The sequence below is a fragment of the Sinocyclocheilus anshuiensis genome, unplaced genomic scaffold, assembly GCF_001515605.1.
Source record: "Sinocyclocheilus anshuiensis isolate Anshui unplaced genomic scaffold, SAMN03320099.WGS_v1.1 scaffold1145, whole genome shotgun sequence".
In the NCBI taxonomy this organism is placed as follows: domain Eukaryota; kingdom Metazoa; phylum Chordata; class Actinopteri; order Cypriniformes; family Cyprinidae; genus Sinocyclocheilus; species Sinocyclocheilus anshuiensis.
Window position 1 is genome coordinate 354,361 of NW_015557118.1, and position 9,203 is coordinate 363,563.

A 9,203-nucleotide genomic window follows, 5' to 3' on the forward strand; every position below is an offset into this window, starting at 1 on the left:
TTTGTCCATTTTTTTTTTTTTTTGTACTTTGTACTTTTGGTGAAAAATAAATGTAGCGAAGTTGAATACTTTAGTTTTATTCTACTCAAGTAAAAGTACCACAGTTTAATTATACTCAAGAAAGTAGAAAAATTTACAAATGTACTCAAGTACTGTAACGAAAGTATTTGTAATTAGTTACTTTCCACCTCTAGCGACTCGTGTGCTACTTCTCAAGTCTTCTGAAGTCATACTGTAGCTGTATGTGATGAACAGACTAAACGTATTTACTAACTAAAAATCCTCCGCCAGTCAAGTCTGCCACATTAATGATACACGAGAGAGCGAAAGTCTGTTTATTGACATAAACGTAGCACAGTGCAGTGAGTGGACTTAACGCCATATAAGCAGAAGAAGAAACCAAACACAAACGTTGTGTGTCATCAACACAGCAGTTTTGAATGTGACAGAATGATTTGGTAACTAGAAGTCGTCTCCTGTGTCCCCTTTATAATACCTCCCCACACTATAAGCCACTGAATTTCTGCATTGTTTTGCCACGTTCTCTCTCTCACTCATTCTCAAAGCACGTGAGTGGGTAAGTGTGCATACCACTGTGTAAAAGCGTGTCATGGTGTGTGTGTGTGTGTGTGTGCTTGCACTCTGGTCTTAATTGGCAAAGCCAGGTGCAGGCTTGCAGGCTGTTTCAGAATGAAAGACCTCTCTTCACGAAGACAGGAACAGTGAATAAATTACTGCGGCCTGCCGCTTGGCCGTGTCTCCCTCGCTCCCTCCCTCCCTGCCTCTGTCCTTTTCTCGCTCTCGCTCTCGCTCTGTTTTGTGTTTGTCCATGAATTAGTCCAGCATGTGGTGAATGTGCCGCACGCCTGGTCTTTACTGTACTATAGCTGCCAGCCAGTCAATTAAAGGCCACACTCTGTCCGGCCCGCTGGATGTGTGTTTTTGGGGCCCGTTGTGCGGCTGGGGCTCTTTTTTTTGTTTAAGTGCATGTGGCGGGCTCAAGCACCATCTGTCGTGTCACTGTATTCATCTTTTGTATTTAATCCTCTGAACTGTACTCAGACTCTGCCCCTCTGTTGCACAAAACACTAGACTATTCACAGCTCACCCTGAATTGGACAAGAATACTGATTTGACCGGTGCAGTCGAACTAGACGTGTGCCGTGTACCGACTAAACATGCTACCTATCAGCTACCAAAAATATATTTGCATTGTTTTAAGGGTAAGTTTAGGGTAATGGTAGGTGTGGACGGGTAGGTTTAGGGTAGGGGTAGGTATGGACATTAAAAAAAGCCTCAAACCACATGAATAAGATGCTGGTAGCACAATCTGATATAGTATTTTTTTAATGGGAGGTAGCACAATCTGAGCGGCTAGCACAAATCGTCAGAACACCGGTATTCGGTAATACGATGTATCACGATAATGAATATGCACGATATTGTTATCGTCAGCACTTGAAAATACAGAGAATAATTATTTATTACAAATTATTATTCTTTATTGTGCAGTCACACTTTACATTAGGGCTTCATTAGTTAACAGTAGTTAATTCATTAGTTAACAAACTTCTAAACAATCATTAATCTTAGGTAAGTCCAGTATTTAATAACACGTTGTTAAAATCATAAGTTGCAACTGTGTTATTTAATGAGCTAACACGAACTAAGTTGAATTTTTTTTACAAAGATTAATAACTTTTGTAGCAAATGTAGCTATTGCTCATTGTGAACGTTAATGCATTAACTAAGGTTAACTAATGAGGTCTTATTGTAAAGTGATACCTATTGGTCTTTATAATTCTTTTGCACTTAAATGTTAAATGTTCAGTTATTTTTGTTATAAGAAAAAAGTTATTAAACCTGTTATGCTGTATTATGACAACACTTTTTTTGCAACTAAATTTCAATATCGTGATAATACCATATACTGTGATAAAAGTATAGGCAATTAATCGCAACATGAAAATTTGATACCGGCATATCCCCAAGTCGAACACCTTACAGATTCCCCACTCAAAGTCTGTGTTCAGAATGGAATACTAGCTTACTATTCATTGGATGTGTAGTATACTGTATACATCATGTTTCCTACTACTTTTTTTTTTTAAATAATTAAACAGTACACAGTTTTCTAAGTTATATATTTGGTAGTACAATTAATCATTGTCACATGACCCCATTATATCCTATGTATAATTAGTGGCATTCAGTTATTAACTTGGAAATTAAAATGATTCAATTACAATTCGATTTTGTGAACAAATGTCTTAACATTTGGCTTTTTGGGTCAAATTAGGAGTCAGAACAAGGTTGTTTGCATTGCATTGTGGGATATGGTAGCCCTTTCTATGACAACATAGATAATAAGAAGGAATGCTTCTTGAGCACCAAATCATCATATTAGAATGATTTCTGAAGGGTCATATGACACTGAAGACTGGAGTAATGATGCTGAATATGTAATTAACTTATTAAAATAGTAGTAAAAGTTATTTTAAACTGATATATTTTACAATATTACTGTTTTTACTGGGTTTTTTAATCAAATAAATGCAGCCTTGGTGAACATAAGAGACTTCTTTCAAAAACACGGTAAAAAACTTACTGACCCCAAACATTTGAATGGTAGTTTGTGTCAATTGATATCAGATAGATAGATAGATAGATAGATTATTAACTGTTAACGCTTTGAGCAATCACACATCCCATAACTATACTGCAGAACTAGTTAAGGTAGTGTATTAGTTCACTGTTATGCACAACCATACTCTTGTTCTGCAACTTATGGTTTTGCTTAAGAAGGAACGATTTTTGGTTTGCTTGAGGCGAGCTTTGAGAGGTTCGTGGTTTCGGCCCCTCAAGACCAAAACTTTTCTCTCCCTTCGCTCCACCTCACTTGTTTTCTCACAGCATAGCCTCAGTGTGAGAAAACATATGGAAGTGCTAACCTGCTATTCCAGGAACCCAGACTACCATGTGATCATTTAACTATACACAAACACACACTCGCATCTGTAAGAGCCGTCCCCTCCAGCAGATGTACGCGGGGTTGATTGAGCGGTGTATCATTAGTCAATGCCATTTCGTTCTGCCTCCAGATTCCTGTAGTTCTCTTCATAGCAGCCGAAGTGGAGCTGGATTTGTCTTTTGAAGGTTTATTTATTCAGGGAGTTTCTCTGCTGTGTATTAGCCATAATTTGAAGCAGCTGAGGTTGAGGTTTAGTTTAGAGCCGGAGAGATGCCCAGGCCTGGTAATTATAACAAGCATGCATTTATTTGGACGGGAGGTGAGAGGGCATGTTTCTGCGCCTCAGGCTGAGTGGTCGTGATGTTTCTCAGCTGGGCCATCGGGGTCGGGTGCCGCCCAGTGGGTGATGTAGACTGTAAACTCTCTCCCTTCCATCACATGAACAGTCTGTAATTGTTTGATGACCATAGGCACTTTAGTCTGCCCAAGTTCAACCCCCAAATTTTATTGTAAACTTCCATTTCTCTCTGTCTTCTGCTTCCTTTTTGTCTTGGCACTCTGATGTAAAAGCACTTTCCTAAAGAACACACACAGCGTGACCTCTGTGTCGAGGGGCAGGGATGTGTGTGTGTGTGTGTGTGTGTGTCGTCTCAAGGGCTGCGTCGGGTATATGTGGGGGTGTTCTTCCCATTATGTGTGTGGAAAGCAGCTAAAGATGAAGTGGCAGTCATGAAAATGGCATTCTTTCCAGAAATAAAAGCCCTGAAGAGGGGGAATAAGAAAAGAGGAGGAATGAAAGTTGCATTTGAAGACCTTTATGAGAGATCCGGCCATAAGGTCAGCAGCTCCATGAGAAGAAAAGAAGAAGAAGAACATCAGAGGAGACACAGAAACACGGGTGAACAGCCGTGGAGATGTGCGCATCTTCTTCAGGCTTGGGATCTGCTTTGAAGTTTATGATCAAGTTTGTTGATTCTGTTAGAGAGTAGATGCCATATTTGTTACAAACTAATAACAAATATAGTTGGTAGTATCCATCCAATCTGTGTTACACTGTCGTATACCTGTGTGTCAATAGTTCAGCTATAAATACATTGAAACATGTCATTTCATGTTAAATTAAATGTGGTGTTCACTGTGAACAAATAACTATACATCCATCATATTAGTCCTCTGTTACTCCCTAGATGTATTAGCTTTAGTGTTAGTTCTAGTATATCCGTTCAATGGGCCTCATTCATGAAACATCAGCAAAACTAATTGCTGTGTAAATCATTCATAAATCTGTTCTTGTGTAAATTGTTGCATTGAACTTAATCTTTCCACAAATCTCCAGTGGACAAAAACAACAAGGTTTGTGAAAATTAAGCAGGACCTTGGACCTGAAGTTATGAAATGTTAAGCAGACTACTTCCTTCCCTCACGGCCTCATTTTGGCATTCTGACTAAAACTCATAACAATTACCTTCTCGATTTGTACTCCTTGGCCATGCTAGGTGTTTAAGCAGTATGGCAGTAACTGAGAGAATGTGTCTTTTCACACAAATGTCCAGTGGACAAAACTCTGGAGTGCATGAGTTGTGCATGTGGAAAGGGGTCATGAAATGGACAATCAAAATGTCCTTGATATTCAACAATAAAAACATGCAACTACAAGTCTCATAGCTCAAAGCTTTCAAAGTTTTCCACCTTTACAAAACACATTTGAAATCGCCCCAGTCATTGTCACAATTTTCCTCTACACACCCCTCTTTTTAAAATTTTTCTTCAGCATGCCGCTGGTTTTTCTAAATATCTTGTATTCAAAGCCAAGTTATTGCCAAGTATTTAGTCCTCAGATGCCAGTAAGTACATTTATTCATAATCTTCAAGAGTGTTTGGAATAAATGTCAAGCCAATGTTTAACACTGTTAAGAGACCAAGTGTATCATCGTATCATCATTTTCTTAATATATTTAATATATAGTTAATATAATACAATATTAAAGGGGTCCTATTATGCTCTTTTACAAAGTCTTGATTTTGTTTTGGGGGTGTGCTAGAACATGCTCTCATACTAGGTTGTTCGAAAAACACATAATTTTTCACATATTTTACATTATTACAACACCTCTCTCCCCAGTCTGGCATGAACGGCTCGAATAGTTCCTGTATCAAATGAAGGCCTGCCTTCAAAAAGTGAAAAGCATAATAGGACCCCTTTAATATAATATAAATATTCAAACTTTTTGGTGCAAAACATTTACATTTCATAAGCTAACCTTTTAAAACACAAGAAAAAAATCTGAAAATGCATTTCATGACCCCTTTAAAATAGCATGACACATTACACAGCCTCTACTTCTATCCGTTGTTTTGGTTCACATCAAAAAAAAAAAAGATATCTACTCCGATTAATAACAATAAATTCTGTTAAGTTAGTCCTCTGCTTATATTCCCTAGTCATGCTAGGTGCATGAGCGTGGCCTAAAGTAAGCTAGTGCGGCTGTACTGTATGCATAACACTGCGGTCAGGTTGTTAGTCCTGTCAGGGATATTGGCAGACCCAGATCTTCATGACATTCAGAGTTTGAGCGTCCATATGTGATGGATTGCAGGGTAAAGGCCAATGATAAAGGATCCTAACACAAACACACACCTACTGGCTTTGTTCTCTATCTCCTCGGCTCTTCTGTCTGTCATGTGCTATGCTCGATGATCAATAATTAACAGTTTTTGGCTGCTTTCTGGGCTTGACTGTTGTTTTTGTGCCTGAAGGATTGAGCACATCTTTTCCTGCATTCTTGCCATTCTCTGTGTGGAGTCCGCAGCGCCTTCTAGTGTCAGAAATGAGGAGTGCAGAGGCAGTCTGTGCTGTCCCTGGAGCATTTGGAGGAAATGATGAAGCGCGCTACTCAGCTTAGCTTTAGTTTGATCACATTCCGAAGTCTTACATTTGGAAATGAATTGGACTCCATTAAAGCAACATTTCAGGTTAAATACAAATCAGTATCTATCAACAGAATCTGGAGCATGCGTTTTTGTTTTCTGTCAATTTTCTTTAAGCACTTTGTTTAAAACCTACTTTTTAAAAAAAAAAAAAAAACATCTCCTTTTGTTTTTTTAATATGTTGTTTTTGTTGGGGTTGATGAATTTGTTGGCAGTACTTCTGATGGATTAGGTTTTTTGATCACTTGCGACTTGTATTTTTCTAACCTTCTATTCAAACAGTGACCACAACAGTAGAAGCTTCTCAGGTTTTGTTTGATCTGAGTTTTTTGAGTGGTTCTGAACTTTAATTTTTTGTGTCGTGAATCCAGGGAGACAGAAGAGATGCGTTGTGAGTCATTTGAACTTGCGTGTGGCTTTGGAGGGGGTCGTGTCTTTATGTCTCTCCACAGACCTTTAGTTAAGCACCGGTCAACAACTTCAACCCTATGAATCTCTTGTTTTTATAAAGACCGCTGCGGTCAAAGAAAGGCTGACGTGAAAGTGCCCAGTATAGCTATCAAGTCCTGGAGACCTTTCAAAGGGATTCTTCTGTCTAACCTCTTGTTTTAAAGGCAGACTGTGGTAACCAATACAGACCTCCATACCAGTGAAGAAAGGCCCTTTACATGCTGTCGGGAAGATTTTCACTAACTCTTTTACTAAGTCTTCAGTGCGTGTCCATGGACACTGAGTTTTTTAATCCTTGAAATTTTGGTGCAATTAAAAGCAACAGAGAAACTTAAGTTGTTTATATATTGTTTTATTTCAGTCCACATTCACCCCTCAATTGTAGTTGAATTCTAAGGTGGCATCCGGACTGAATTGAAGCCTCATAAGTTGAATAATTTGGAATGCTCTACATAGAAACAGAAGCTACGTAGCTGCTCACATGAAGCTCATGAGCAGTGCAACACCTGGTTAATTCCAGTAGAGTTTGGCATAAGCACATGTTGCTAAGCTAATGTTGCAGTACTTAAATAGAGTGCAACAGTTAGGTTCTGTAGGTAAAAATCCCATTCATTTTCTCCATAGGGAAATTGATTTTTAAAGAGGAGATCAGATGCAAAATTCACTTTTACGTGGTGTTTGAACATAAATTCGCACAAATCATTTGTGATCCAGCTTCACCTACAGAAGTGAGTTTAACTTTTTTTATGAATCCTTGCAAATCGCCTTTCCTAATAATGTGCTAATTAGCAAGTTTCATGATGAATGCGGCTAAAGTTCCTACAGAACTTTACAGTCTAGAGTCAGTTCTACAGTCTAGAGCAGAGGTCCCCAACCACTGGGTCGCGACCCACTACCGGGCCGTGGAAGAATTGCTACCGGGTCGCAAGAACGTTCTGGGAAAAATGTGTATAGATATGACATTCTGTTATTTATTTATGTTAATGATTGTTCTAATTATTCTGTATTTTCTTTGTATGCGATTGATATGGAGTAGCAATTTGACAATTTCATGTTAAATAAGTAAATGAAAGATTGCTCTGATCTGTCACATATTAGGTGTTAAACGGATCGCAGTTGATCCGTAATACGTAGGCCTACAGATGAGACCCTACCGTTTGGCACACACGTGATTCGCAGATTAATTTGCCAATTTACATGTACAAGCAATTTTAAACCACAAGAAGAAGAAGAAACGAAAGAAACTCACGTGCTGTTCTCGCACACAATCAAAGCGCACACAAGAGTCGTGTTTTAGACAGCGCGGAAATACCGAGTTGCATACATAAAATAAGCCTATGTCAAAAACCCTTCACGGCATTGTCATTCTCTGTGCTTTAAATATTTTTTTTTTCTTGCTTATCCGAAAATAGTCCACGGCATTGTCATTCTCTGTGCTTTAAATATTTTTTTTTTCTTGCTTATCCGAAAAAAAATAGTCCGATCTGTGACTCAAAAAAAACTAACAAAAAAACAATATAATGCGTTGAACCACTATATAATGCTATTATAATACTATATAATAGCATAATATATATATGTATGGTGTAAAAAAGGTTGGAGACCCCTGGTCTAGAGAACGGCTCATCACCCCACAGAAGAGAAGGGCGTGCTGAGCAGAGCTGATTAGCATTTAAAGGGACATGCACCAAAACTGGTCGCTGTGAACAGAGCTGTTTTTGACCAGGTAAAAAGAGTGTTGTTTTACACGACCATTGAGAAATTTTAACCAAAGTATGTTATAGACTTTTCACGAAGACCCTAAAGAATCATATCAACTTGTGGAAAATGGGCATTCGATGTCCCCTTTAATGAAAAGCTTTAAAGTTGTTCATCAATGGTATATGCTTTTGTTGAATCCATCAGCCCACATTATTTCAACATTTTAAATAATCTTGTTTAACAGCGGAATTTCTGGTGAGAAACTACATCACCCATTATTCTGCAAAGAAATCACCACCAATCAAAGAATCACAACAAGCAAGTCATGCCAAATAAGAACTCTTTAGCGCCCACACTTCCTTGAAGCACTGTGAATGATGTAAGGAAGTTAGTCTCCCTGTACTTAAATATGTGTATGGAATGATCCGGGGGTCCACGAGTGCCGTGTCCTCCTCCAATTTGGGCCAGGTCGTACATTATTTATGTTAATGTCACAGCACGCCACTGGAAATCTGATACATAAACAAATATTTGCCTCCTAGCGACCGCCCGCCAGAAAGTTGCTAGGAAATCACCAAAATCACTTAACCAGCATATTGTTTCGAGGTGACCTCGAGGGTCAGGGTGTCTCTCAGCTTTTCCTATTCTGATAAGCAGATAAACAACCAAACCACCCAGAAGAAAAGGCTCCAGAGCACTTTTATGTTGAAACAATATGATGTCCGATCAAACGCACACATGCACGTTGGAGCAGTAGCGATGCTGCATGTGAGTTTAAAGCCTGGCTCGCTCTATTGAGATGTTAATGAAGCAGATCTGGCGTGCTTTAAGCGAGGACCACCGCAGGGCCACACAACTATCAGCAACGTCCTGCTAATGCCCTCACATTGTTCCCTTGTACCCTGAGAAAGAAGAGGGGGAGGGCCGACGGCGAGCGCAGCGCTCTGCTTTCAGAAAGGGGGTGGGATGGAGAAATACACTTGGAGAAGAAAGATCAGAACAAGGGAGAGAGAGAGAGAGAGAGAGAGAGAGAGAGAGAGAGAGAGAGAGAGACAGGGCAGAGATGAGGAAGAGACACAGGAAGGAGGGGGGCCGAGAGAACTAAAATCCAGAGCATGAGCCGAGACGGAGCACAGAGGAGAGAGGGAGAGA

The 9,203-nt window shown here is 39.3% G+C and overlaps 1 protein-coding gene across 1 annotated transcript in view; it reads left to right on the plus strand.

Annotated features, from left to right (window-relative positions):
• LOC107677778 (protein FAM117B-like) overlaps window positions 1–9,203 on the plus strand; it is an 18,893-nt gene that overhangs the window by 6,368 nt on the left and 3,322 nt on the right. The gene's annotated exons all lie outside the window — the stretch shown is intronic.